Below are 27,695 nucleotides of genomic sequence, written 5' to 3' on the forward strand. Positions count from 1 at the left end.
CACATCACACTAAATTAGGGATTAGCATGATGTGATGATGGGCATTATGTTCCTTTGACTCTAGGTTCAGTAGCAACCTACAAACAGTACAGGAAATATCTGCGTATCACAGCAGTGGTGATGTCATCTATTTCTATTAAAAACTACACAATACACATGGCCCTAGTGAATGAATTCCCAGTTATTTATCCAAATCTACCTTACCCTTTTGAACAGAATTGAGCATGAAAATGTGCCTGCGTTGAACAGGTAGCACAACATTTCCCTAAGTAGAGTGAAGAGCAACAGATCTCAGCATCATTGCCATGTGAAACAGAAAAGGCAAATACATTTCGGAAACATCTCTTAATAATTAGTTATTGTACACCAATTATCCCAACAAGGATTCCCACCCCTCAAAAAAGTAAATGCATTTAGCCCGTGCAGGAAAAAGTCAGCATGAATCAGAATGAATTACCATCCACACTCACAGACTTAAAACACCACACTAATCGACTGACCTTTCCATTTTCTGTGAACTCTGGCTAGCTCAATTTGTTGTTGACTCAAGAAAACCTGAGCAGAGACATGCACAAAGATATCACTGAGATTAATTCAGATCCACACTCTTAAGCTCGCTGAGGGGAAATGAGCGCTCATGCTAACATGTGACGAAAGGAGCAGTTCTTATCTGTGCTCATTTGCTACATTATCATAATATACATTTCAAAACAGAAATGTAAAAAAGCCAGATCAGATAACATTTGGCAGAAATTGCCAGCATCTGGCGAGAGGAAATAAAAGCAGGATGGAAATGGCTATGAGTCGTGAGGAAAAGCATCTCAGCCTCTAACACTCTAAGCCTGACATTAACTATCAATCACTTTTATTTTAATTTCATTTGGAAATGAAAAAGCAGAAGAGAAAGGGAGGCCGTTTTCATCCATTGGCCAAAGTGCTCTTTGAAAGTACAGGCCCATAGCTTAAGATTGCAGGTACCATGGTACCTCAGGTTACATACGCTTCAGGTTACAGACTCCGCTAACCCAGAAATAGTGCTTCAGGTTAAGAACTTTGCTTCAGGATGAGAACAGAAATCATGCTCCGGCGGCACGGCGGCAGCAGGAGGCCCCATTAGCTAAAGTGGTGCTTCAGGTTAAGAACAGTTTCAGGTTTCTTGGGCATTGTCGGCCAGAAAGTGTCAAAGAAGGACAGAAATTTCTTTATGTATGCGACAACAGCAGCAAGAATACTTATTGCAAAGTATTGGAAGACACAAGACTTGCCCACACTGGAAGAGTGGCAGACGCAATTGATGGACTATATGGAATTGGCTGAAATGACTGGCAGAATCCGAGACTTGGGAGAAGAAACAACGGAAGAGGACTGGAAGAAGTTTAAGGACTATTTACAAAAACAATGTAAGTTGTATGAAGTATCTGCACGATTTAGAAAATCTCAGTTCCAGCAAATAGATTTTGTAAAATAGAAAATTAAGTTATAAGTAAGAAAAGGTCGAAATTTAAGGCAATATGTTTAAATTTAAGGTATGAGTAAATGATAAAAATTATCTTAAATTTAGAAGTATAATATTTGGAAAGTACAAAATAAGGTATGAAACAAGGTAATAATTTGCTGATATTTTTAATATAAATAATGCAGGGTAAAGGAGATGTGAGGAAGTCCAGTTAGTTATATATAAAAAAAATTGTATTGAATGGTTGGTTTTTTTCTTTTCCTTTTTTATTTTTTATTTCTTTTTTTCTATACGGTTTTTTGGTGTATTTGTTTTGGCTTTTTTGTGTATTATTTTTTGGTGAAGGGATCTTGTATGAAAATTTAATAAAATATTTTTTTTTTTTAAAAAAAGAACAGTTTCAGGTTAAGTACGGACCTCCGGAACGAATTAAGTACTTAACCTGAGGTACCACTGTATTCTGTTCGAACAAACAACTAGTTCAAGCCAGAATAGAATTGTGGGTAAAAATTGCAGAAAGTTATGCATTTAAGGTAGAGGTCAAAACATGAAATCTAAAGAACAATTCCCATCTGACGTGCCATCATTCTGCCCAAAGACTCATTCGGGTGCTGATATAATTGAGTAAGGCTATCAAGTTTTTTCTGGATTTCCTCCCACACCATTTCAGGTTACAGATGTAGCAACTCAAGTGAAAGATGTGTTTGAACCAATGACAGCATAAGGTGGAGAATTGGGACTCTAGATACAATCCTGTCTATGCCAGCAGTACTCCAAAAACAGGACTACCAGAAGAGCAATTGTTTGCCACCATATACATTTAAATGGCACGAGTTCTCTCTCTCTCTCTCTCTCTCTCTCTCTCTCTCATAGTTCTTTCATAGTCTTATACCAATATGTTCACAAAAGGACAGAAAGCAGAAAACATGCCAAAGGACAACATAAACCAGGCATCCCCAACCTTCGGCTCGCCAGATGTATTGGACTACAATTCCCATCATCCTGACCACTGGTGCTGTCAGCTAGGGATCATGGGAGTTGTAGGCCAAAACATCTGGAGGGCCGCAGGTTAGGGATGCCTGACATAAACTAAGGTATAACTGACCAGAGAGATAATTGGTACCATTTGTTTCCCAAAGGATGCTAAATAAGAGCATATCAGATAATACATTTTAGAACAGAGCTGAAGATATCAATACTGGATTTCCCCTTACTTTAAGAGGACAATTTTTGCTTTGTTCCTTGTGTTCTAAGCAAACTTGCTCTTGAATGTTCATTACTGTATATCTATCTATACAGTAAATATCAGTTCAAGAATACTTAACAAAATAGTTAAAGAGAGGGAGGGAAGGCTGCAACCCTATGAATATTTATCTGGGAGTAAGCCCCTTTGCTTAGTAAATTCAGTGGGACTTATTCCTGGCTAAAAAATGTATAGGATTGTGCTGTAAATGTTCATTTGTGATTTTTAATTAGCAATTTTTAATTAACACTTCTATATAATATCCGGAATAAACCTGGCAGTATAACTTGTGGAACGAGTCTTAAAAATCTGCTGAGATACTCATACAAGCAGCAGATAAATTAATTGATTCACAATTGCAGCATGACCTTTAGACAATGCAAGAACTTTGCAAATATTATACTGAATGCAAGAGAGAGCCACAATGACGTTACAGTCAATGGGATTAGGTCATAGTTATTTTTTTTGTTAAGTGAGCCAATTCGTGTCTACCCTTCTCAGACACAAACACACAAAATATTGATAAAGTTATGCAGGGGGGAAACAAGCACATAACATGGCCTTCATTCTCTTGAACATATTGAACAAGAATTGATCTGGAAGAGAGGAAGGTTCACCCACCAAGTCTGAGGAACAGCAAAACCTACCAGATAATTAAGCTCTTGGTTAATCAAAAGCAGGGAAATTCAGTCAGCTGCTATGTATTAACAACTTCCAAAAGGGAGACCATAAAAAGGACATAAGTACGGATTAAAAATTAACCATGATTGCCAGAAAGCCTGATATGGCAATTCCACCCACAGAAACATGTGCTCAGACCTATCTGCCAGCACATGGCATACATTCTGCTATCTTTAACAGCATCGACAGATACAGACGCAATTATACAAAAAAGCCAACTTTCTCTAGAGTAGGATGGAAGAGAGGGAAGCCGAGTCAGACTCTAAGAATACAGTTCCTGGGATCTGAGACATTTCTCCTTCACTCTATATTCTCTTTCTCTTGGTTGTTTCAATATTTTCAACTCAGTAAGAGAAGCTCTTTTAGATTTATCGCTTAGAGTGTGGCGCTGATAACACCAAGGCTGTAGGTTCGATTCCTGTATGGAACAGCTCCATATTCCCACATTGTAGGGCGTTGGACTAGACTGGGTCTCTAGCTGATTTTGGACCACAACTCCCATCATGCCTAACTCACCAAGAGTTTGAGACCCAACAGCTACCCTCACTTGGTTTAGCCTTATGCTTCCTTCTGGCAACTCCTGCAGTATTGCTCTGCTTTCCTTTGGACCATATCAGTGACACAGAGCAGGGGTGTGTGTGTGGTTCTTGTCATCTTGGCAGCCCATACACCAGGGGTTGGCAAGGTTTACCTTGCCTGGGATTCCTCCGTGGATCGGATTGCGTATGCTGGTGATTTCCGACATCTGTGTCTGAGCAGACACAATTTCCTGCGTCTGTGATTTTTGGCGCTGCAGAAGCGAGTCCCCACAGTGCGCTGCACCAGTTTAGCGCAGCACGCAGGGACTCGCCGAGCGGGCAGCTCGGTTCAGGGGCAGCTCAGGGGCCGGTTAAGCAACCCCCGTGAGCCGCTTGTGGCCCATGGGCCTTAGGTTGCCTACCCCTGCCATACACACTGCCTCCATGCACCTCCCCAGACTTCCATACAGACTGCCCAGGCATGCACCCAAGAGAGGCTGCTTTGGTGCAGCGAACACAGTGGTCTGACTTCACCCCCAGAAGCGCACTCCATTGCCTCTCGAGACAGACAACAATTAAGCCAACAACAACAATTAAGCAACGTTAGGGTTGTTCAAATGTGGTCAATGTGCTTGGTGTGACCTCAAGGGAGAGACAAACGCTGTCCACCAAACATTCCATTCACACAAGGAGACCCAACCTCTGCATGTTTTCAGTAGACTGCTAACAGAACCTTATGCATAAGACTTCTACAAACCTAAGGCTCTTTCTGTGTGATGGAAAGATCCAGCTTTTTCCCATGCCAGTTCAGAGATAGATAGATAGATAGATAGATAGATAGATAGATAGATAGATATAGATAGATAGACAGACAGACAGACAGACAGACAGACAGACAGACACACGCAGGATTCTGCTTCCTCATCTATGCATTCATGAAATGTAAAATTGTGTCAACCAGCCTGAAGTCGTTGCTTGATCTTATAGTCGTCCTGTGATGAAAATATCCATCTGAGTTCACCCCTTATTTAATTTCTAAAATCTCCTTCAGAAAATTATGTACGTCTCCGTGCATAGGAACTAGCAATTTGGGTAAATGTTGGGCTTAACTCGGTGTCAGCATAGATTTACATTTTTTCACATTCAAACTGACCCAAATGCTAACTGCTCCTTACCTCACAACAGCATTCTGTGTTGCTTGCTATCTTGACAGAGAGATGGGTGACTAAATACTTTTAAAAATAGTACAAAATATCTTCTTAATTAAGTTTTTTTTTTTTTTTTAATGTGAACCCAGACAGGTGTTATTCAGCAGTTTATCAACCACCTGCTCAGGCAAATGCCCTTGAGGCCATCAAACATTGAGGCTGTTGCATTTGGTGTGGTGGACATTTGGCATCTATTTTCTCTTCATTTGTAAGTTTTTCACTCACGTGTGCCTTCAACCAGCAAATGCCAGACACACACCGAAGACCCAACACCCAAGGCTGGCCAAATTATTTTGGCACTTAAAGCAGAAAATCCCATAAGCGCCTCGCCGCTCAGACTAAAAATACATTAAATAACAATTTGTTAGTCTTTTCACTGCACATCACTCTACCTAACAGCAAGACCAGCTCTGAGTGTCTTCAAGATCCCATGACAAATGATAGGAGAAGGGCTTAGAAAACCAGTGTTTCTGCATCTCAGGTTAGGACCGGGGTCACTCACGTTCAAATCCCCACTTGGCTACAAAGCTGACTTTTTCCTCTCTCTCAGGCCAATTTACCTCAAAAGCTCCCTGAATGGAAGATAGGATAAAGTATAATAAATGATAGCAATAAAAAAAAGGAACAGAGTGCAATAAATCTGATAAACAATAATAGTTCTGAAGTTACATTCTAAAGCCACAAGCCCGTGTCTTAAATATTTGTTACAGAAAGATATACACACTTTATTTTTAAGAAAAGAGCAACTTTTATCAGATTCTCTACCTAAGCCTTCTGTGAAAGTGTTTAGATGTTAAGTTGTGGGTATGGCTATATAAATGCTTCACGAAATCTTTCCAGTGACACGGGACACAGCCCTTAGGGGATTTATGGTAACTCCGTTCTTCCAATTGCTCAAAGTCTGTCCATATTCTTATCACTTCTGTTATAGGAAAGTAAAATGATGATGGGAAACAAGACTTTGACTACATTTTTTTTTTAAAAAACTAACTTGGTAGAGGGGACGTGGTTGGCACTGTGAGTTAAACCACAGAGCCTAGGACTTGCCGATCAGAAGGTCAGCGGTTCGAATCCCCGTGATGGGGTGAGCTCCCGTTGCTCGGTCCCAGCTCCTTCCATCCTAGCAGTTCAAAAGCACGTCAAAGTGCAAGTAGATAAATAGGTACCGCTCCGGCAGGAAGATAAACGGCGTTTCCATGTGCTGCTCTGGTTCGCCAGAAGCGGCTTAGTCATGCTGGCCACATGACCCAGAAGCTGTACGCCGGCTCCCTCGGCCAATAAAGCGAGATGAGCGCCGCAACCCCAGAGTCGGTCACGACTGGACCTAATGGTCAGGGGCCCCTTTACCTTTACCTAACTTGGTAGAGAACGTTAGAGGAAGAGGAGGAATATGCAGAGCCCGGGTTCTAGTAAGGAGAACAAAATTATCTCTATCCACTTTGCATCATGTAGAATTTTATACACCTGTATACAGGATGGATTTGATTTAAATCAAATCGATTTAAATAACAATTTAAATCACTAGTCAGTAAGACTTGATTTAAATCTTTTTTTTTACAGAAAGACTCATTCTTACTGGTATCTTAATATTTACAACCAGATGAAGGTTTCATTTTTGGAATAATAAATTTTCAGAGTAATTTTTACAGTTATACCAAAAATAACTGTTTTGGTTATACCATTAGAAATACACAGACAATTATGAAATTATTGTGAGGTTTAAGAAGTTAACTGTTTATAGTTGAACGACTTTTCGCTGTACTTTATTGGAAAGGGAAAAACAATAATTTCCTTAATAGCAATTTAAAGAATTTATTTAACTAAAACAGTAACATTATAGCATATGTATCCATGTTGGTTAACTGATGTGGTTAAACAATTTCATGAAAAACTTGAAACAAATCCTCATTTCCTGATGAATAGCCTTTGGACTATAATGTAACTTAAATAGAAAACTATCTTAAGAATTTTTTTCCTCCAAAAGCATTTTATTTTAAAAATCCAATTTAAAATTTAAAAAATCTTATTTTAAAAAAAATCACTGATTTTCATCCACTCTGCATTTTAAAAATCTGATTTAAATATTTAAAAATCTGATTTAATTTTTTTTAAAAAAATCTGATTTTTATTTATTTAAATCATTGATTTTTATCCACGCTGCCTGTATCCTATCCCTCTCCCCAACACTCTGCTTATCTGCCTCTTTTGTCCTGGCTCCAGCAGCACTGAAACTAGGGCACAGGACTCTATGGAATCTCCCTGCACCAAATACAGTAGGGTCTCTCTGTCATTCTGCTATGCGTGCAACTCTGGACAAGGCCTCACGAACTCTTTCATTTATACAATCCTTTTAAAAAAAATTAACACTGCTGCCTTCTGTCACTCTGCACAACATTTTGAAAAGTTTATTTCAGAAGAGGGCATCTGTTTTCTCTGGAGGAAAACATTACCTTGCATTCGTGAGTCTTGCCTTGCCTTTCTTCCAAAACATTTAACAGAATTTAAACACTGTAAAAACTGACCTTAGAACGAGCCCATAAATGAGAGACAAGATTGAGCAGGAGGATGACAGAAACCATATCTGTTTTCAAATATATGCGCAGATACAGGGATCACAGGTCTTCTGTTCTTAGCATCTGAGGGTAAAAATAAAAATAAAAATAGCACAAATCAGCAAATGCTTATCTCACAGACACTATGCGCCTAGAAACTATTGAAGGATGAACTCAGAAGACATGATTGTAGCAGTTGCTCACTGGAAAGTTTTACTGATCAGAATGAAGATCTAATCTGCCAAGTCTGGACTGTATTTTACTTGACATCACTCAAATTTATCATCGTCATAGTGCGATGTCTATCAGTATATACACCAGGTCATACAGTATAAGAACCGAAGTGGAAGTTCACACATTAATAAAAAATAAAATAATGAAATTCTATATACTCCAGCACTTTTATATTTCATTTTCAAAAGTAACTTTTAAAAACTAAATTCCAAAGGGACAGTTTTCTCTGTGGTTAAAAACTAACAAATTGGGGATTTATTTATTTTTAATCACATTCTTATGGAACATAGACTACAGTGGTACCTTGGGTTAAGTACTTAATTCATTCCGGAGGTCCGTTCTTAACCTGGAACTGTTCTTAACCTGAAGCACCACTTTAGCTAATGGGGCCTCCTCCTGCTGCTGCTGCTGCGCTGCCGGAGCACGATTTCTGTTCTCATCCTGAAGCAAAGTTCTTAACCTGAAGCACTATTTCTGGGTTAGTGGAGTCTGTAACCTGAAGCATATGTAACCTGAAGCGTATGTAACCCGAGGTACCACTGTAATTCTTTTTATTTATGTATTTATTTATTTATACTTTTCAAGTTTATACATTTCACTAATTTTATACATTTCACTAATTTTACAATCATTCTGACATTTCAAAACTTGACTTCCTTCCACCACTTTCTGTAGTTCCTTAAATTTGTTTTTAATATCTTCTGTATATCCAAATTAACTTAATTTGCTCATTTATACATCTTCTTTAAATATATACTCTTATAAAACTGCAGGTTATTACAATAATCGAGAAAACATTTTTATCTGTTTGCAATTTATCTGTAAATATTCAATAAACCATTTCCATTCTTTTATTTAAAAAATTGTTATCTTGATTTCTTATTCTTCCGGTAAGTCTTGCCATTTCTGCATATTCCATAAGTTTTTGTATCCATTCTTCCTTTACTGGGACTTCTGCTTCTTTCCATTTTGGGGCAAGTAACATTCTTGCTGCTGTAGTAGCAGAAGAGGTAACTATTGGAAACTGGGGAGAGAAGGTGGGGGGGAAGTCCAGGGGTTTGAAGAACCCCGTAAAGGTACTGAGATTGTTTGTGGAGTAATGCAAATAATAATGTATGTTAAAACCTTTTAAAATAACATTTATTTTTTTAAAAAAGAAAAGATTGCAAAATGGATTAATCCGTTCCAGACTTTTAAAAACAACCTCTAAAACAGCAATTTAACATGAATTTTACTATCTAAAGAGACCATTGATCCATAAAATGAAAGCAATAAACTATGTACTGAAGTCACACAATCAGTCAGTAGCTGAGCTGGGTTCCACACAGCCACAAAAACAAAACAAAAGAGCCGCAAAAACAAAAACGCAGAATAAACAGCAAAAACCGACAGACCTCAGCGTAACACTCAAAACGGAAGTGTGGCACCCAAAATGAAACACGTTTGGCTTCCGAAAACAGTTCACAAACCGGAACACTTACTTCCGGGTTTGCAGTGTTTGGGTTCCAAGTTACAGTGGTACCTCAGGTTACATATGCTTCAGGTTACATACACTTCAGGTTACAGACTCCGCTAACCCAGAAATAGTACTTCAGGTTAAGAACTTTGCTTCAGGATGCGAACAGAAATCATGCTCCGGTGATGCGGCGGCAGCAGGAGGCCCCATTAGCTAAAGTGGTGCTTCAGGTTAAGAACAGTTTCAGGTTAAGTATGGACCTCTGGAACGAATTAAGTACTTAACCCAAGGTACCACTGTATTTGAATACCAAGGCGTTTGAGAACCAAGGTACCACTGTATTCAATTACAGCAGCTCAGCTTTCCTCATCTTGTTGCCCTCCAGCTGTGTTGGATTACAACTCCCAACAACCTCAGGCAGCATGGCAAATGGTCAGGAATGAGGGGCTTTGTAGTCCAAAATATCTGTGTGTGTGTGTGTGTTTGCACGCACGCACACATGCATGCCAGGCTGAGAGCATTTGCCCTAGCACATACCACAATAATACATTTGTTAGTCATCAGGGTGCCGCAAGACAAGAATTCAGTCATGAGACTCGGAGTTGACAAGGATCAATTAAGAAACAAAAACAAATCTGGTGCGAAAGATTCCGACCGCTACACAGAAATGCAATAGTTTGGCAATGTCAATGCAGACTCTTCTCTCGATATGTTTCAAGTCTAACTGCATTACAGCCGGGGATGAAGAAAGGATGTTTTTATTTCTGTTTTCACAGGACGAGAAACAATGCGGCTATTTTCTCACACAAACTGTGCTAAGTAGCAGGACGCCACAAGTTTCAGGCCATAGGTTAGAGAAACTAGACAGGACATCAGATTAAATGTGTCAAGAGCAACAGGTTTTCTAACATGCAAAGAAAGCAGCGGCCATAAAGATGCGGGCAGACTATCTAGAGGAGGAGTTGGAAACCTAGGGCCTAAGGAGAAAATGCAGCTGTCCAGGCCTCACTGTCAAGCTCACAATTCACATCTCTCAGTGGGATCCCCCCCCCCTTTTGCCTGGCTGTCATTGAATGGCCAGATTGCCTCTATCTTTCCTGGATGGAGAGAAACGCTTACGTAGAAACCTCTGAATTTTGCATGGTGGAACTTATAGCCAACTGTACATAGGTAAGAGTCCTATCAACTAGCATGAAACCTTTGGAATATTGCAGACCCTCCAATATTTTCCAGGGACAGTCCCGGATTTACAGAAGCCATCCTGGTTTCTGCTTTGATCCCGGAATGCCTCACTTTTCCTTAAAGGTAAAGGTAAACGGAGCCCTGACCATTAGGTCCACTCCTGGACAACTCTAGGGTTGCGGTGCTCATCTCGCTTTATTGGCCGAGGGAGCCGGCGTACAGCTTCCTGCTCATGTGGTCAGCATGACTAAGCTGCTTCTGGCGAACCAGAGCAGTGCACGGAAACGCCATTTACCTTCCCGCCAGAGCGGTACCTATTTATCTACTTGCACTTCATGCTTTTGAATTGCTAGGTTGGCAGGAGCAGGCTCCGAGCAACGGGAGCTCACCCCGTTGTGGGGATTCGAACCGCCAACCTTCTGATTGGCAAGCCCTAGGCTCTGTGGTTTAACCCACAGCACCTATCTTCATCAGAGAAACGATGGAGGGTTTGGAGTTATCCAATCCCTGAGCTAAGGAGATAAGTAACTACACAACCTTTACAGGACATCTGAAGGCAGCCCTGTATAGGGAAGTATTTTAATGTTTGATGTTCTATTACGTTTTTATATATGAAAGATGCCGTCCAGAGCAGTTGAGGCAACAGTCAGATGGGTGGGGTAACAACAACAACAAGAACAACAGCAACATGATGATTGAATAGGACGTCCCTATTTTCAGCAGAGAAAAGTTGGAGATTATGATATTGCCACAGTGGCAATGAACAGTCAAACTGTGCTGCACTTGACTCAAAAATCTCCTAGATCATTCAAATACAACAGCAGTTGAAGGTAACAGGGCAGGTGTAGTAAGGACATATCAGTTTACATAACTAACCTATCACACTCTAGGCCAACACAACATCCTTTTGCTAGAGCTATCGTGACAGCAATGGAAGTAGCCATCTGGGTCAAGGGCCAACTACAGGGAAAACCATTCAGGTGGACTCAGTCATTTGAAAAATAACGTATAAACTGAATTACATTCAACTATTTTATATATATATATATATTCCCCTCAAACACAAATAGGTTGGTGGGAGCTGTGAACAGTGGCATTTCTGTCACACAGAATTCTAGGCCTAGTATGGAAGAAAATAGCCAGAAAATAGACAGTCTTGGTGTTAAAAAAGGTCCCATGGTGGTTTATAATTATTTTTTAAAAAAATATATTTTGCATAAAATATTTCTATGCCAATTTGGATTTCAGGACAGTGGACATTGTAAGAATAGCATAGCATGGCCAAACAATGGTAACAAAACAGATAAAATCCTTAAAAGCATTCTAAGGTTTGCACAATCATTAAAATGGCAAGAAAAGCAAACTAGAAGGACTTAAAATAAGCCACCAAAATAAATCCACAGCAAAAAAAAGAGTCTTAAGCACCTGCCCAAAAATAATCATTCAGAGGCAAACTGGAAGGGAATTCTACAAATGTAGAACTTTAATAAAGAAGGCTCCATCTGGCATCCTGGTGGAAGGACACAGAACAAGACTTCTGAAGATGAAGGCCTTTCTGGAGGACAATTCTTTTTTACTAGGCCTAGCTTCTTTCTTTCTTCACATCACATATAGATGACTGGAGAAGAAAGGAGACCATGTTCTTACTGCCATAAGGGTGTTCCCCAAATGAAGTCCATTTGCACCTGCCCTTCTGCTTACAGTTATTTCTCTCTCTGGCTGGATCTATACACATCAAAGAAGCGTTTCGTTTAAACGTGTTGCAAACTTCGTATGAGAAATCGGGTTGGCAAAAACAGAACTCCACAGCGCCATCTGGTGCCATAGTGTTAGAATGCATAAATAACGCATATAAAGCGATTTTTCTTTGCCAATTTAGCCAAGTCCTCCCTCCCTCCCCTCCCTCTCTCTCACACACACCCCTATCCTTAAAACAGCATTTGAAATTCACCAGACACATTTTGCACTTGGCTATTGGCCATTTGCAATCATCTAGAGGTACCTGCCTGGGAATGATTTGATCTGTACTGTTTTCACACACTAGCAATGCATCCTGTAAAATTCTATCCACGATATTGCATCTGCACTATCAGAATGAATCTTGGTAACCAAAAAGCCTTATTGAACAATACAACTTTTGAGCTCTTCTGGCCCCAAAATGGCAACTAGGCATTCTGTTTTGGTGACTGTAGCGCTGGTTTAAGAAGCCATTTGGCACCTAGTTTGTATATCTGAGTTTCTAACACTACCTTAAAATAAAGCTATTTTCAGAGCACCTATGTTTCACCGACGAACCTCACATTCTAACTCTGTTGTAAATTTAACCTTTCCCGTTTGGAAGACTGAGTGGGTCAAGCACAGAAACGAGCCATTTCATATAATCCTTAATAGAGTAAAAATAATTCATTGACGCAGAAATACAGTTGAACCGAACATAAATTACGTATCCATTTTAAGAGAGAAAAATTCTGCCAGCTTCAGTTCTTCTGCAAAGAAGATTCTGCATCAGCTACTGTTATTTGGCTGTCAGAAGTGAAAGGCATCCTTTATCTGAGAGTGTGAGAAGTGGTAGTAATTCATTTAACCAAATGCCTGCATTCTCCTGTGGAGAGGTGAAGCAGCTGCTGCTTGATAATTCAGACAAGCCTGGAAGTAATCAAGGCCCATCAGTTTACAGTTTGTACAGAATAAGAATCGGAGTCGTCCCCCGCCCGTCCGCACAACTGAATCAAGGCACCGAGTATCAATTCTAGTGGGTACACAAAAGACCCAACAGTTGAATCTGAAGTCTGCCACGTTCCAGGTTATTACCAATGTCAGTCAGAGGCTTAGATGAATCAGCACATCTAGAACAAAGTGATTCATTGACAGGAGAAAGCAGAAAAGAACATTTGTGTTTCATTATGGCCCAAGACATGTATCTTCATTCTGAGGATTCTGCACATATGAATTTTCATTCAGACACAAACTTATCAGGGAGAAAAACCTTACTGGATCAATTGATGTGTGTGCTGAAGTTTAAGCCTGTTTTAACAGTTCAACCTGATACACTTTTAATGCAATTGTTTAAGGGAAGGGAGAAGACGATTTCTAGATATTTTGTCACTTTTTCTGTTATAGCATTTTTTACTGATTTTTAAAAACAGTTATATTGTATGGTATTTTTGACACAGAGGTGCATACTGTACCTATGGCCATGCTCTGTGTGAAAGAATGGTTTTATTGTCTCTGGTGCAGAAAACCTGAAAATGTGGTCAGGTTCTCCCTCACTATCCTCGCCCCTTGGTAGGGAGTGATTCTTTCGCAATTTATCCCCGGTCCCCACAGAATTCCATTTTTTCCTACTGTAGAATTCTAGATCTCATGCTGAAGAATCTGAAGCCTTGATGTCAAAATAGTTTATTTATGTATGCCACTACTGTGGCAGAATATGCCCAGCTTGCAGACTTAACATACAGAATAAGACAACAAGAAGAACATATGTTTAAAGAAGATTGGAAAACGTTTATTGAATATATGGGAAATAATTGTGTACAGCTGAAAACACTGGCAGAATAAAGATAAATTCAAAAGTGTAAACAAGTTATAAAGGATGTAATAATGGAATACTGAATGGTATAGTTTCTGTAAAATATGCAGGGATTTATGATATGTAAAATGAACAACGGAAAGAGAAGAAAGGAAGTCACTGATATCTTAAGGATGTAAAAATGAGTACTTTAAATTATAAAACAGAATACACACACACAGTATTACCTTGGTTCTTGAACTTAATCCATTCCAGAAGTCTGTTCGACTCCTGAAACTGTTCGAAAACCAAGGTGTGGCTTCCGATAGGCTGCAGAAGCTTCCTGCATTCAAGCAGAAGACACGTTGGACATTTGGCTTCTGAAAAATGTTTAAAAACCGGAACACTTACTTTTGGGTTTCTGGTGTTCGGGAGCTGATTTGTTTGACAACTAAGCAGTTCGAGAACCAAGGTACCACTGTATATATAAAAAGAATCTGAAGCTTGGTAACATCCATTTTTCACACAGCTTCCCTTATGCCGGCCTGCCCTCTATGGGGGTCCGAGAGGCCTCTGCCCTAGGGCGAACTATGCTTTCCGGTGGAATTCCATTATGGACACACTACATAGTTTTCTTCTTCCGAAAGTAGCAGTAGAGCTACTGGGGCATTGGAAAGGGAGGAGAGGTTGCCCCTTTCCCCCCATGCATAATTTCAAACTTAAATCCCTCCCAGAAACTATCAGCCACAGAAAGAAATAACATGCATGTGTGCAAATCTTTTCTTGACAAGGATGACTACCCAAAAGACCACAAACAATTATACATTGCTGGAGGTCTGTCCTTGTGTGCTGTCTATATAGCACCGTCTTACAAACCAGCCCACAGAGGTAACTAGCCAACTAGAAACAAAACTACAGACCTGTTAAGAGGCTAGTAAGCTGCAGTTCTGTGCTGGTTCCACAGCAAGCATCAAACAACAGTCCTTCTATGAAGCAATCGGACTGTTTTCCACCAGCCTGCTTGGTTTTCATACTGGTCATAGAGGAAGGGATTTTTCTTCCTCTGTGGCTAGCACAGAAACAAATGAAGTGGCGAATAAATGAGGAGAGCGAGAGAGAGAGCTGTCTTTCCTCTACCAGTCTACTCGCTTGCATGAAATTTCTGGCCATCTGCAGCAACTAGTAAAGTTGTTAAATAAAAGGCTAAAAAGCACATTTACTCACTCTGCACTAGCTTATATTGATTAAAAGCCAAGACAGCATGCATGGGATTTTGGGGGTAAAGGAGTAGACCAGGGGTCAGCAAACTTTTTCAGCAGGGGGCTGGTCCACTGTCCCTCAGACCTTGTGGGGGGGCCGGACTATTTTTTGGGGAGGGAATGAACAAATTCCTATGCCCAACAAATAACCCAGAGATGCATTTTAAATAAAAGCACACATTCTACTCATGTAAAAACATGCTGATTCCCGGACCGTTCCCAGGCCAGATTTAGAAGGTGATTGGGCCGGATCCGGCCCCCGGGCCTTAGTTTGCCTACCCATGGAGTAGACAAATGTAACTGTTCTTCAATACACCATAAACAGCTCAAAATACACCTTGGCTTTCTCATATGGGTAAGACCACAGTCTCATGCTTCCCCTCTGAACATACGCATCCGATTTTTTCCAGTGTGCCAGTCCGTCTGCCTACATGTTGCTAGATGGCTGACAGAAGCTTTAAGCAACTGGTCTGGAAGCAAGTCACCTGAAAGGAAGAGTTATTCTCCGCATTACCTCAATGTGTGATCAGGATTGATAATACTCGCCCTCCCCCATCCAAAAAATAAATAAATTCAACTGCCACATTCAGAGTGCATTTTTGGAGTGCACACGTTACGCGAAGCGAAAATGCAGAGGTCTGGCAACTACTGAAAGTAGTAATTCAAAAAAGCACTTTACAAGCCATACCCAAGGAAGAACGAGCTTGGTAATTGCAGGAGGTGAGCGTATAGATAAGAGGGAACTTAATAATGGAGAAATGAAAAAACAAAGGTGGAATTACAAATTCCAAGATGTTCAGTGCAACGTTACAAGAGGGAAACATACACCAAACCCATGTAATGAGACAACTAATTGCAAAATTCGTAAGTAGTCTGTTTTTATCCTTCAAGTTTGGAACCTGTTGCAGTCCTAATTATGTCATCAAGAGCACAAACAAGCTCATTAACTTTTTTTTTTTATAAATTTTTTATTAAGAATTTTGTTAATACAATAAAGAGAAGAAAGACAGAATAAACAAAGAACAAACAAAGAATAAAACAAACATAAAGTTATACATCTTGTAATAACCATCTTTTCTTCATTTTTTTCCTTTTGGACTTCCTCACGTCTCTCGCTCCTACTTTCCAAGTTAATAAAACTTTAGCCAGCAACTTATCACCTTATTTTCATTCTTATTGTACAAGATTCCAATATTTTATCCATAACTTTGAATATTTTTGGCAAAATCCTAAATACCTAGTTTTAACATGATATTCATTTAAAATTTATCTTTCTCATGAAATTCACTCATTCTCATATTCTTTTCAGCTAACTTTATGGTGCCCTATTGTTTTCAAATCTCTCATCCTTCTTAACACTCATATAATTTACAGTGTTTTTGAAGATAGTCCTTAAATTTCTTCCAATCCTCCTCCAGTGCTTTTTCTCCCAGGTCTCGGATTCTGCCGGTCATTTCTGCTAACTCCATGTAGTCCATCAGTTGCATCTGCCATTCTTCCAACGTGGGCAAATCTTGAGTTTTCCAATATTTGGCGACAAGTATCCTTGCTGCTGTTGTTGCATACATAAATAATGTTTGGTCCTTCTTTAACACCCTCTGGCCAACAATGCCCAAAAGGAAGGCCTCTGGTTTCTTAGGAAAGGTATACTTAAATACCTTTTTCAGCTCATTATATATCATTTCCCAGAAGGCCTTAACCCTAGGGCAAGTCCACCAGAGGTGAAAGAATGTTCCTTCAGTTTCCTTACATTTCCAACACTTGTTATCTGGCAGGTGATATATTTTTGCTAGCTTGACTGGGGTCATGTACCACCTATATATCATTTTCATAATATTTTCTTTCAAGGCATTGCATGCCGTAAACTTCATACCGGTAGTCCATAACTTTTCCCAGTCAGCAAACATAATATTATACCCAATGTCCTGTGCCCATTTTATCATAGCTGATTTAACCGTTTCATCCTGTGTATTCCACCTCAGCAGCAAGTTATACATTCTTGAAAGTATTTTAGTCTTAGGTTCTAACAGTTCTGTTTCCAATTTCGAATTGGAATCCTAACTTTTTATCCAATTTAAAAGCCTCTTTAATCTGAGCGTAATGTAACCAATCTCGCACTTTATCTTTAAGTTTCTCCATACTCTGCAATCTCCAATTGTCTCCATCTCTTTCTAATATTTCCCAATATTTCGGCCATTTGACCTCCATATTGGGTCTTTTCACAGCCTTAGCTTCCATAGGTGATAACCACCTTGGGGTCTTGTTTTCTAATAAGTCTTTATATTTTATCCAGACATTAAACACTGCTTTCCTTACAATATGGTTCTTGAAATTCTTGTGAATCTTAACCTTGTCATACCACAGGTACGCATGCCATCCAAAAGCATTGTTAAATCCTTCCAAATCTAAAACATCAGTGTTTTCAAGAAGCAGCCAATCTTTCAACCAGCAAAAAGCTGCTGATTCATAATACAACCTTAAGTCTGGCAGGGCAAACCCCCCTCTTTCTTTAGCATCAGTTAATATTTTAAACTTAATTCTGGGCTTTTTGCCCTGCCAGACAAATTTAGAGATATCTCTTTGCCACCTCCCGAAACACTCCATTTTGTCCACAATCTGTAAAGTCTGAAAAAGAAACAACAAGCTCATTAACTTTAGCCTCTATGGTACCAACCAGCCCGTTTCTTTTCCTCAACCTACACTTGGTGACAGAAACAGGTTGTGGTGGGGTACAAGATGGTAAATGAAATCTCAGATCTATGGTGCGATGGAGAGATTAACAGAGGAACTATAGGAATTGCCAGGGACCGTGCAAACTGTCAAAACTGGCAAAAGCAATGCACAGCAGCACTCGGGCCTAGTGGAGAAGTTTTTGGAAGTCCCAATACAGGATCTCTTTCTCACTGCTAGTTAAATTTTGAATAAGGAAACAGAAGAGGTTATCAGAGAGGGGTTGTGATGGGGGCTATTTTATAGCGTTTCAAGCTAAACAACTTGACCAGAGTAGTTTGGACTTTATTTAGCATGGGTTGGGGTGAGGTTCATAGCTGTCAAGTGTCCCTTATTTGGCGGGACAGTCCCTTATCCCAGCGCCATGTCCCACTGCTGTCCATTATTGATGAGGCTTCATTTGGCTGCTGACTGGGCTTTCTGCCTTTGGCTCGGAAGGGCTCAGAAGTTGAACATACCTGTGCCCAGAAAATCCCTTATATTGGCTGCTGATCCCTTATTTTCGAGGCTACTGGTCCCTTATTTTCAAATCTGTAAGTTAACAGCTATGGTGAGGTTTATGAACTTGGCGAGCTGGTTTTTGAACTCACATTCCAAAGCTTTGCCCCTACCACCAAATATCAGAACGATCATAGGGCAAGATTGATGACGTTATTCTTCCTTCCTTCTCCAATCAATCAATCACCCTATACCCACAGGTTTCACAACATAAAAATCACAAAATAAAAATACATAAAAAACAAAAACAAGCCATTAACCCCCAATAAAGCTTTAAAAGGAACTAACAATAATATAGAGATATAACTGTTTTGTTTTGCTTATTAAAGTAAACAAATGGTAATGGATGAGATCAAACTGCAACAATGAAGTGGGTTTTGCTTTTGTTTAGTTTTTAGAGAAAACGCTGTTGTGTTCATGTCCTGCTAAACATCTGGTTAACCGCTACAAGAGAAGAATATTGAACTTTTGTTCTGATCCATCTTTTTATGAATGTGTGGGGAGTAATTTAAAATATGCAGATTTACCATTATGACGGTGTTCCAACTGCAGGCATGTTAAATGTTCTACATAAGCTATCAAATAAAATTTAACAAGGACACATGGAAATGCACCAGAAAGGGAGGGGGTGGGAAACCTAACTAACTAAAAAGCAAAAGGGAACAGGGAGGATTACAGGCTAGGTAATGGCATTTTCGAAAAAAGGATGTTAGGATTTATAGCAAATAACAAGCTGAACATTACTCAACAGCGTGATGCTGGAGCACTGAAAACATGCAAATTAGGGTGCTTAACAAACATATCCCTATGTTTACTTCATTCTCTTTGGGCAATTACCAAAGGATTTGTCAGTGGTGGAATATTTATGTTTCACAGACTGGAGAGGGTTGGATTTAAAAATATAAATCAAGGCCATTGTTGTCCCAGTGGTGGGAGATTCCAGGGGTTTCAGGTGCTTACCTAGGGTTTATGTTTACTTTTGGCACAGCACAGACTGTGGTGTCTTTAGGTTATACGGTTTATTTACACATATATCCAACCTGAGCCTATGATGGAGGGGTACACAACATCAACACCCCCAAAGGGCCTTGTTTCTCCCATAGCCACAGCCTCAGATTCAAGCAGAAATCACTCATGGCTTTCTCTTTGCCTGTCCAGCCTCCAGCCTTTTTTTGCACCCAGCTTCTAGCTGACATAGCAGCAAAACACAGCAGTACTGCTGTTTTATCTTACTAACTACGTAAGAGAGGGAGGGAGGGACCCACCTATTTGCCATCTGCCACAGAGCCCCCTTTCCTCTGTCCAAATGGCCCCTTTCCTGTCCTTTATTCCTCTTAATGGCCCATCTCCCAGGTGATCACCTCATGAGGAAGCTAGCTTGATTTACATTTTCACAGTTGCCGGGATTATAAGGATTAGAAGTCTGGCACCCATAAACTCATAATGCTATATGTGTGAAAGCACTGTACGGGATGGGCGGGGGGGGGGATGGTAACTCTGCTATTTAATTTCCTGACCGTATAATACATACTGAAATATGACCTGAAGTCTGTAGCTCAGTCAACCCACTGCGTGAGTTTTGAGTTCTCTACATTGGATTCACTGATTGTCTTGGACTGGCTGGGATAACCTTTTTGAATTATGCTCTTTTAATTGTTGCTTTGTGCTTCTGAAAGAATTCGAGTTTGGACTGAGTTATTACTGTTGGCCTAATATTATGGATGGATGTACTTCTCAACAGCATGGGACATGCAAGAACATGCAATCCCTGGAAATAGCATTTTCTGTTTTCCTTATTGTTAGCGGTACATTGCCTGAGGAACATGGACTCTATTCCTTCACTGCTGGACTCCATATCCCACTCCCACAAATTTGCTCCCCTTTGCCTCTCACAGGCCCTAGAATGTTGTCTTTCAAGAGTTGCAAGTCCTGTTCCCATTGCAGATAAAACCTGTTGAGACTAACTTCGAAATAAAAACTCTTCTTTCTTTTTTTGAGATTTTAATCTAGAAAAATAACTGGGTACAACTAGAGTTTTCTCCAAGTTGGAGCTAATAAGTGTTAATTAATATAATTAATTGTTATAATGCGACTGTAGCTAGTCTAAACTTCTGTTCCATACAGAATGCTAGCAGAATTCTTCATTATAGGAACGCACATAGCAACAACAGTCAAAGCCAATTGGACAGAAACCCAACTGGTACTGTAGGATTCTTGCACTAGTCCAGGCATAGGCAAACTCGGCCCTCCAGATGCTTGGAACTACAATTCCCATCATCCCTGACCACTGGTCCTGTTAGCTAGGGATGAGGGGAGTTGTAGTACCAAAATATCTGGAGGTCCGAATTTGCCTATGCCTGCACTAATACTTCCTCACAAGTACCATAACATTGATCAATATAGGCTATTCACTAAGGGGCAATGCCCTGGAATTCCAGCACAGCCCAAAGAAACCCCAAAGTTATTATTATTATTATTTGTAGAGAAGCATTTAGTAACATTAATACAATCCACAGTGAAACCTTCCTATTTCTATTATGTAAGCTGCAATGCTAATATCATTTTTCCTCTCCACTACACTTTCTACTTTGAATCTGGCACCTTCTCTTAAGAGCCTTATTTGTCACAAGACAGCAGCGATGACAAGTCTGTGGCAGACTTGTACTGCAGATTATTCCAACCTGAACCGACAACTACACTCTATGAAAAAGATTGGATTCAGCAGAACCAATGATATGTGGGAAAGTGAGATGCCTGGTACCTCTGGACTCCACTTATCAGAACAAATGAAATTCAGAAATGTATCTCATTATAGTTCTTCCTTTATCTTTGATGCAGTAAAATGAGTTTCCCACTCTAGATAGTCGGCCAAGTACCCATAAAAGAAAAGCTGAAGATGGAAAGGCAGTTTGGCCCTGATGCTACAGCAGCATCAGAAACATCCATGCTGCTACAAGATTTAATCTCTGCAACAAAAACGAAAAACTTTACATTTGCACTGTATAAAACCCTACTCAACAGGGGAAATATGATTTAGAATATGATAGACAAAAATGGAGTGAAGAGTTAGGGGTACAGATAACAAATGATATATGGGAGTCAAGTATAAAATCAACAGAAATAGCCTCTATGGATCTAAGACTAAGACTTATTCAACAGAAAATAATATTCGGACTCCAGCAGAACTATACCAGAAGAAAATAACAAGTGCAGACAAATGCTGGAGATGTGGGAGTAAAAATGCGAACTTAGTACATATGTAGATTAACTGCCCAATGATAAGATCATTTTGGTGCGAGGTGAGGATATTTATAGCAAGAGTAATAAAAATAAATTGTTATTTAGGGGAACTGAATTTAATTCTAAATTATATTCCGGAAACGTGGGAGATTTCAAGGGGTCAAAAAAATGGGATGTACTGTGCTATATTAGAAGCAAAAAAACTTTTTTTGATGAATTGGAAGAGCCGCAAAAAGATTCCGTTGAGCACATGGATTGATAATATGGACAGATTAGCTACATACGAATGAATTGCATGTCAACGCAAAATAAGAATGGATAAATATGAAGAAATCTGGAATGAATATTTAAGCGATAAAGCAGATAGTGGTGGGAAGTAGGGGGAGGAGAGAGAGGTGGGAAAATATTGTTAAAAAAGGTGTAGTCATATGTATATCAGTGTATTCAAATCTGAATTGTCAAATTGTGTTATTATTGTTATTATGATTTTTGTTGTATGTGTCTTTTGTGGTTGATGTTTGTACTGAAAAAACGATTAAATATTTTTTTAAAAAAAAGATGGTCCTCTTTAATCCAAGTTGTTGTTTTTTTATAAAGGTAACTTTTTTGCTGAATGAAACATGAGGGAAATTCACCTGAGCTTAGCTGTGCTGGAGGATGAGTAATACACAAATATTAAATAGACGTCTTTCAGAAATAAGAACCAGAGATCTAATGAAATCTTGATCTCATTTTACTTTAATCCACACTCATCTCTATTTTCATAATTTATATGAAAACATGAAAGCCTTGCAGTATTATCTTCGTAGATTATTCAATCTTTAGGAGTCTACTTCCAGCCTCTAAAATGATTTGATTTCTAAGAGACCAGGGATGTGTCACAAAAGCGGACCTAACTCAGAGCTATCACTCACTCAAAGCACTACGAAAACTGCCTAATATTCAGAATGTAAATGCCACAGAGCAGGAACTGTTTTTGTTTAGTTAGGCACTTCTACAGTTTTCCTCCCTGTGCTTAAAAAAAACACACACCCCAAAACAAACAAACAAAAAGCAGCTGCAAAGAAGCTGAAACTGTGAGCAAAGGACATCCAAATCACACAAGCAAACATACATACGTTGCTTTTCCCAGGGAGGGGGGGAATCTAAAGAATCATAAAATTCTCCTTCATGTGTAGTTTGCCCTGTAAAGGCTGTAATTAGTAATAGCAGCAGACGTTACTTACGCTCAAAGCAGTTTTTCGACACGTAGCATACATGCATTCTGAATTTAACGGTTCCTGCAAAGGACTGTAAAGCATTGTAAACTACAAAGCATACTATTCCTAGCTCGTCCTATTATAAGCCTGTTATCAAGCTGCTATTTGCTATGCAGGCCTTTTCCTCAGTTTCCCACAACACCATCCTTTCCCCTTGCACTAGATGGGCACATATGTCTTGATGACACAAGGGTCCCTTGCATTGCCTGATGGTTTCAGGATTATGCCTTTGTATTCCATCGCGTGGTAAGGCAGGGGCGAGGAACCAATGCCCCTCCAGATGTTTTTTTTTTTTTTAATAAATATTTATTAGAGTTTCCAAATTAATACAAAGAAGAAAAAAAGAAAAAAAGAAAAAAAAGAAAATTCCCCAAATGTAACAAAAATACAAAGATACAAAATTAAAAAAACAGTTAAAACAAATATAGTTTCCATTACTTATTTCCATTAACTTATTTCCCAGACCTCCTCTCACCTCCCCCTTTTGTATTCCAGTTCAAATTCTTAACTCAGCAAATCCTTATTATAACTTATTATAACTTATTGCTCAACCTTTACATTACAGCTGGTAACCACTTAATTTCTGTCCAACATCCCTCTAATGTCCATTAATTTTGCAATGCCTCTGCAAATAGTCTTTAAATTTCTTCCAGTCTTCTTCCGCCGACTCTTTTCCCTGGTCTCGGATTCTGCCGGTCATTTCTGCTAGTCCCATGTAGTCTATCACCTTCATCTGCCATTCTTCCAGAGTGGGTAAATCTTGTGTCTTCCAATACTTCGCGATGAGTATTCTTGCTGCTGTTGTTGCATACATAAAAAAAGTTCTATCTTTCTTTGACACCAATTGGCTGACCATGCCCAGAAGAAAGGCCTCTGGTTTCTTAAGGAAGGTATATTTAAATACCTTTTTCAGTTCATTATAAATCATTTCCCAGAAAGCCTTAATCTTTGGGCACGTCCACCAAAGGTGAAAGAATGTACCTTCACAATGCCCCTCCAGATGTTGAAGGTGTACAAGTCCCAGTATCCCGGATGGTTAGCCATGCTGGCCAGAGAAGATGGGAGTGATCCAAACAATATTCAGATGTTCAGTGGGGCTTTCTGAGCTATAGGTCATGATAACCAGGACTCAGTTTGGGATTAACGTGCGTATTCTGAGGTTGCAATAATAATAATAATAATAATAATAATAATAATAATAATAATAATACAGTGGACCCTTGGTCGTCAAACGTAATCCGTTCAGGAACTGGACTTCGAAAACATTCGAAAACCGAGGCGCAAAGTGCTGTTGGCAATTTCCATTAAGAAAACTGAAAAGCGTGCCCCGGAAGCGCGTTCGAAAACAGAAGCATTTACCATATTTTTCGCTCCATAAGACGCACTTTTTTCCTCCTTAAAAAAAAGGGAAAATGTATGTGCGTCTTATGGAGCGAATGCGTGGTCCCTGGAGCCGAATTGCCCAGGGGCGAAAAGCAGATCGTGCTTTTTTTCCATTTTTTTAGAAAGAGGGAAGGGGGTGTTGAAACAAAGCCGCTGAGCAGCTGATCAGCAAGCGATCGGGAGGGAGATAAGGGACACTAGGGTTAGGGATAAAGGAGGGTTAGGGACAAAGGAGGCTGCCTGGGAGGGGGGAGGTAAAAGCACATGGATCCTCAGGATTTTAGCATTGGAACACCCCAAATTCACCATCAGATCACATAGCATGTCCATGGCTATAGCCTGCACCAAAAAATCACGCATCCACTGTTTTGTGGTGCCGCAATGGCGCAAAAATGTGGTTACAAAGCACGGATCCACATGGATCCTCAGGATTTTTGCATTGGGCTACCCCAAACTCACAGTCAAATCACATGTCTGTGGCCACAGCATGAACCACAAAAATCATACATCCACTGTTTCGTTCAGAATATTTTTCTTGTTTTCCTCCTCTAAAAACTAGATGCGTCTTATGGTCAGGTGTGTCTTATGGAGCGAAAAATACAGTGCTTCCAGGTTTCTGGCATTCGGGTTCCAAAACATTTGGCTTCCAAGACGCTTGAAAACCAAGGCTCCACTGTAATAATAACAATTTCTTATTTATATCCCACCCATGAGAGTCCTCATATCGGCCCTAAAAAAATCAGTTAAGATTTTGCGTAGTGTCCGCATCACACATCCAATCTTCCCTACCCTTTTGTCCCCAGTTCAAGTCATGCAAAGCCTTGAATGACGCAAAACTGCACAATTTGGAGTTGCTGCACTTATGCAACGGTCCCAGATAAATTGCTGCTCCACTCTAACACTATTCTCCATCATATACCACTGGAGCCATTGTTTTTGTACACTTTACCTCAGCGTTGTTAGCAATCAGTGTGGTTAAGCAATTCTAAGCAATAAACAAGAAAAACAAATAGACTACAGCAAGGAAAAACTACCGGGTAATTTCATGCCAAGGATGTTTATAGTTTCTCGTAGACAAGCGCCTTTTATACCATTATTCACGAGAGCCAAAGTCAAGACTAGCCATGCTTGTCCTCCAATAAACTGGTTTGGAGACATTGCGTTCCATTATAAAGAGCGTCTAGTTGTTCAATACCTCCAACCGTGTGCCGCAATCTGTGTCCCTTGCTCATTTTTTTTTTTAACTCACTCCAGGGAGCTCATATTCTCCAGCGCCTTCCACAGGATCAAAACCAAACTATTCCACATGACAGTTCCAAATCTGGGTACAATTCAATCCCTCGCTGTGTACTCCAAAGAGCACGTGCGGGCATAAATTGCGTAGGCGTACACTGCTCCCAAATGAAACATCCTTCTTTCTGCCAACTCCAGCCCAACCTTCTTGCTCAGCAAGGAAGCTCAGGGTGGAGAAGACACAACAAAGGCCTGCTGGAGGCGGCTCGTGCCTGCTGTCCTGACCCCCCTATAGACTTTTTGCCTGGACAATGGAAAAAGATAAAAAGACTTCCAATTCTCTGTCTGTCAGCTAAACATAGTATTCACGCATTAACATTCAACTATTCTATTTTCTATAAGCCAAATTTTTCCAGTCTTCAAATCCAGATATTACAAGTTGTTATTGTTGTTGATGATTGAATTTATATACTGCCCTATACCCGGGGGTCTCATGGTGGTTCGCATAATAGAATCAAGATATAAAACAACAAAATACCTGATAAAAATAAAACAACAACCCAATAGCCCCCCCAAAAAAAAACACATTTAAAAAGGGCATAGGATGTAAATCAGATCAACCAAAGGCCTGATTTAAAAGGAACATTTTCGCCTGGCGCCTAAAGGTGTATAATGAAGGTGCCAGGCGAACTTCCCTGGGGAGAGCATTTCACAGACAGGGAGTCACTGCAGAGAAGGCCCCGTTCTCGTGGTGCCACCCTCCGGACCTCTCAAGGAGGAGGCACATGAAGAAGGGCCTCAGAAGATGATCTCAGGGCATAGCTGGCAACCTTCTCTTTTTTTGCAGGAAATTCCCTTATTCCAGCGCCGTTTCCTGCTGCTTCCTGCTGCTATCCCGGATTGTTAGATATCCCGTAGACTGTCCCCAGGACAGGTGAGGCTGCTGATCCCTTATTTTCAAGGCTGCTGATCCCTTACAGTGGTACCTCGTGTTAAGTACTTAATTCGTTCCGGAGGTCCATTCTTAACCTGAAACTGTTCTTAACCTGAAGCACCACTTTAGCTAATGGGGCCTCCTGCTGCCGCCGCGCCGCCGGAGCATGATTTCTGTTCTTATCCTGAAGCAAAGTTCTTAACCTGAAGCACTATTTCTGGGTTAGCGGAGTGTGTAACCTGAAGCGTATGTAACCCAAGGTACCACTGTATTTTCAAATCTGGAAGTTGACAGGAATGTCTCAGGGTCCAGGTAGGTTCATATGGAAAGAGGCAGTCCTTGAGGTATTGCGGTCCTGTGCCATTTAAGGCTTTATGGGTCAAAACCAGCACTTCGAATTGGGCCCGGAAACTAATTGGTAGCCAGTGCAGTCGGACTAGGATTGGAGTAATATGCTCAAACCGTCTTGCTCCGGTGAGCAACCTGGCCACCAGCTGAAGATTCTGAACCGCCTTCAGAGGCAGTCCTATGTATAACACATTGCAGTAATCTAACCCTGAGGTCGCCAGAGCTTAAGACAACAGTAGTTAGGCTATCCCTGTTCATTTTCTCTTTCAGACAAAAAGTGCATAAGAAGTTTCCGATCCTTAGTAATTTTTCTCTAATTAAATAAGCTAACATTGCCATCTTAGCTAAGTTCAATAATGTCATCAACTATTCCTCCGGACAATCTCCAATTATCAAATATTGGAATAATCTTCCACCATCCTCAAGCACTTTGAAAACAAACAGCTTTCTCTGTGGGAGGGAAATTTCTGCATTTTTAGCAGGATTTCCTCCCCTCTCCACAGCTTTCAGGGGACTCCCTGTAAAAAGTATACTCTTTGAAGATGTACTCCCAGCACTTGTCATCTGACTGGTACCAAAGCACATTTTCAAAGGACACTGCAACTATTTGTCAAATGGAAGTCCAAATCAAAGAGAAGTGTGTATATTTGATCCATTTGGAACATAATACAGACAGCACAACATAAGACAAGGTACAATTGTCAAGAGGCTTGTATCAAAACTGTATTAAAATCATTGATTTGCAGGTGCTGTACTTTCTGCTTTTTTATTAT

At 40.0% G+C, this 27,695-nt stretch overlaps 1 protein-coding gene across 6 annotated transcripts in view; it reads right to left on the reverse strand.

Annotated features, from left to right (window-relative positions):
• The window catches only part of THRB (thyroid hormone receptor beta), a 188,657-nt gene that overhangs the window by 114,787 nt on the left and 46,175 nt on the right, over window positions 1-27,695 (reverse strand). For all 6 annotated transcript variants that reach the window (XR_013831984.1, XM_079947403.1, XM_079947406.1 and 3 more), the window contains exon 2: window positions 7,629-7,742. The gene's annotated coding sequence lies outside the window, so the exon portion shown is untranslated. The remainder of the gene's footprint in view (window positions 1-7,628; window positions 7,743-27,695) is intronic.

Source organism: Podarcis cretensis (assembly GCF_951804945.1).
Source record: "Podarcis cretensis genome assembly, chromosome: 12".
NCBI lineage: Eukaryota > Metazoa > Chordata > Lepidosauria > Squamata > Lacertidae > Podarcis > Podarcis cretensis.